Raw genomic sequence first — 4,057 nt, 5'->3', positions numbered from 1 at the left:
CCAAGCAACCCTCAGCAATGGCAAACACATATGCCCTACCTGGAGAACACTTAAAGGGATATCTCTTTGGATCTCGCTGTCTCTCGATATTTCACTTTCAAAAAAACGTTTGGTCATTTCATCATCTACTCAGGCTTATGTGAACACCCCAGACAGTTTTTATGTTGCTTGATTCAGGATTTTTGATATTTGATATTCATTTTAGCTGCCCCGCCCCTTTCCTATACAAACCCATTATAACTTCAAACTCCATTTTAACCATGATAGATTCATCGAAAACACCCAACCTTTTTTCTGTTGACTGATACTATCTTTCTAATACGTGAGGGGGCAATGTTTTTTCATTTACTGTTTTCATTTATTTTTAATATATTTTTTATTCTTTAGTCTCCTCCGTCTCGCTAAGTGGTCTGCCACATTTTCCAAAATAATATAAATGAAAACAGTAAATGAAAAAACACGGCCCCCTCACGTATTAGAAGGACAGTATCAGTCACCATACAAAAGGTTGGGTGTTTTCAATGAATCTATCATGGTTAAAATGGAGTTTGGAGTTACAATGGGTTTGTATAGGAAGGGGGCGGGGGCAGCTAAAATGAATCAAATATCTAAATACTGAATCAAGCAACTTAATAACTGTCTGGGGTGTTCACATAAGACTGGGTAGATGATGAAATGTTTTTTTTGGCCACTTCACCCCTTTTGCAATCAGATCTTATTTTAATTGTGTTTTGGAGACAAGAAACACTTTCCTGGGTGGGTAATTTGTGTTTTTAGATATTTTAGTGTCTGTGATATCATGTCACGGACACTGGTCTCACTGCTGGATTACTAATGGCCACCATAATGCTTTGCTGCACTCACCCCACCTTGTGGAGAGGGAGAGGGCTGTCTTACTGAGACAACATGTAGTCCAGGTAGGAAGTGAGACCAGTGTCCATTACGTCACAGACACTTTGAAATACAAAACTATCTAAAAACACATTACACACATAAAACCCCCCAGGAAAGTGTTTCTTGTCTCCCAAACATCATTCAAATAAGATCTGGTTGCAAAAGGGGTGAAGTGGCCCTTGAAGTGAAAAGGTAGTCATGTTTTCAATAGCAAAAATGACCATGATTGACATATTATATATCAATCAATCAATCAATCAATCAATCAATCAATCAAAACTTTATTTGTATAGCACATTTCATACAGCAAGTGCAACCCAATGTGCTTCACAGATTACAAATAGAAAAGACATTAAAAGAAAAGAAAAACAAAGAAGGAAAAAGAAAACATTACAAATATAAGGATTAAATATAAGGATTAACAAGGATAAACAAGGATTAACGATATGACCTAATTAAAAGCAATGCTAAAAAGGTATGTCTTAAGGTTTCTTTTAAAAAATGTCTGTGGATTCAGAGAGCTGCAGGTTTACAGGCAGGCTGTTCCACATTATAGGACCATAATAGCTAAAGGCTGCTTCTCCATGCCTTTTAGATGTGTCATTGCTGTTGGGTAGAAACCTTGTCTATGTCTAAAACCGTCACTTTAAAGGAAATGGAAAAAATGGATTAAAAAATGGATGTTCCAATGGATCCAATGTAGTTATTATTTATTAATTTATTTTATAATTTCAAAAGTTTAAAGAAATACAATGTTTCTACCAGACAGTGACAGTATAATATATGTAACATATTAATTGTTAGGCTACCACTCTGCTGGACAGATAGTGGTGATGTTGGTCCACACAGATGCAGGGGTCATCGCCATGTTGGCTTGTGGTGGACATTTCTTGTCATCATAATCTTTTTGCCACAGACATACAAAATGAGTGGACAATATTACCAGAAACACAAATAGATAGCCCTGAATAACAGGTATGTAACTCTGAGAGTGTTACGGGTCCATTTGGTTTCATTTGAACACTCTCAGAGTTAAGGGGGTCTTTGCAAATAAAACATTTGAGAACCACTTGTACTACCGGTAGTTATTTGGAAGCTATGCCATAGTGTCATAATAATTGCCATACATATTCTGAAGAAAACCTGGAGATTGAGATTCAGTATAGGGTGTTACAGTATGATCAAAATAAGAACATTATAATGGTGAGTCCAAGTCTTTGCCATGGACACATTTGTCCGTGTAGGGACATGTTGGTGACCCCTGCACAGATGGCATGTAACTTTGATGCTTCAAACCAGGGGTGGGCAACTTTGACGATGGAGAGGGCCACTATATTTCCACACTCACTCCCTAGGGCCATATATTACTGTCGTAGCAAAAATAGCCGATCTACAAGCTCAAAACGCGTCGCGCTGCGACGCGTTTTGAGCTTGTAGATCGACAATTTTTGCTATATTCGAATTGAAATCTTGAATTTTTGCTATTTTTGAATTTGAATCCTGAAAATTAACATGTTTATGTCATTTCAAATGCCTTTAATTATACTTGTTTTGAGCATTGAGCTACTAATTTAGACTGAAGTAATTAAAGCGGGTCATGTTGGCATGTTGTGGAATTGTAACAGCTGAAACCAATATTATATCAGTATTCTGACATTAACCTGAGGGCCGCATTAAGTAAAGGTGGGGGCCGCATGTGGCCCCCGGGCCGCCAGTTGCCCACCCCTGCTTCAAACTAAAACATATAATGTGAAGGGTATAACCACAATTTGAAAATGTGATATCTTCACTTACAAAATGATTCCCCCATATCGACATTATTGTACACCGTATTTATTACGCACAGATTAAAAAAACTGTTTCAGTACGCCATTATTGGCCAGTGTTAATCTAAGCATTAACAAATGGTTACATATAATTAAAAAATAAACATTGTGGGACAATTTGACAATGATACACACAATGTGTGTATACCTTCTATATCAAATCAGACTATATCACTAGTATATAACTCAAATAAGTCTATGTTCAGAAAGTTACTGAGCTCAGGAGCTAATTTACCAAAAAACAACAGCAGATATTTAAACTGCCGCCGACGTTTGTTTTGTTATTATTGTTATTGGTGTAAGTTAAGTGTGTAGGGTAGGCTACCTACAAAGCACTTCCTTTGTAACACATTTTGTGAATAAAAAGTTATTTTTTTTAATCTATGGTCTGATTAAAGAGTATGTTTTGCACTCCGTCCGTGTGTCCGTGTGTGTGTGTGTGTCCGTCCGTCCTTCCGTCTGTGAACATCTAATCTCCGGCACCGTTAACCCGGTCGATGCCACATTTTGCACACACACTCCCTGGATGCCAACGATGAACCTCTGCCCAAAAATTTCCACAACGGCCTGTTATAGCGCCACCAGGAGGCCGCTTTGTGCAAAACAAGTTTTTGGACAGTACACCTACAGATTTTGTCCAAACATCACGCAAATTGGTACACAGTCTTTCTTTAGCCATTCAACGAAACGGGTCTTTCAGATTTCTCAGACTCCATCCTGATTGGCTAAGATTGGCTTCCAAAGTTCGCAGGAGTGCTCATTTTCAAACAAAATGCTGCAAATCATGAACACATCGTGTTATTTCCGTGAAATTGTGCACGCACATTCCCACTAGGCAGAGGAGGAAATGCCACATGAACATTTTCAACTCAGCCTCATGGTGGCGCTATAACTGGCCGAAAAGTGTTTTTACCTCTAACTGCACGGATCTGTGGATAACTTTGTATGCCAACTCCCTAGAGGCCAAGGAAAAACCTTTGCCTGGATTTTTTCACATCTGCTCTTTATAGCGCCACCAGGAGGCCGACATATGTAAAACACATTTTCTAATATTACTCCTTCAGATTTTATCCAAATTTCACGCAAATCGGTACACATGCTCTCCATAGTCATGTGATCAAGACAGGTTTGTTTGATTTCTCATAATCCACCCTCATTGGCTACGATTGACTTCTAAACTTTTCAGGAGTAGCCCGCTTTGTACCCGTTTTGTACAAATCGCCACAACTACTCAACGCAGCGTCCGATTGTGGTGAAACTGTGCATGCTTATTCCCACTAGGCTTTGGAAGAAATGCCACTTGACAGTTTTCAAATCAGCCTCATGGTGGCACTACA

General features: G+C 38.6%; 1 protein-coding gene across 1 annotated transcript in view; it reads right to left on the bottom strand.

The window, feature by feature from the left end:
- The window catches only part of bcl6b (BCL6B transcription repressor), a 220,277-nt gene that overhangs the window by 155,326 nt on the left and 60,894 nt on the right, over positions 1-4,057 (bottom strand). The window lies entirely within an intron of this gene.

The sequence above is a fragment of the Electrona antarctica genome (assembly GCF_951216825.1).
Source record: "Electrona antarctica genome assembly, chromosome: 21".
Lineage (NCBI taxonomy): Eukaryota > Metazoa > Chordata > Actinopteri > Myctophiformes > Myctophidae > Electrona > Electrona antarctica.
Note: the sequence above shows the minus strand (reverse complement) of the source record. Positions and strands in the feature narration are given on the sequence as shown.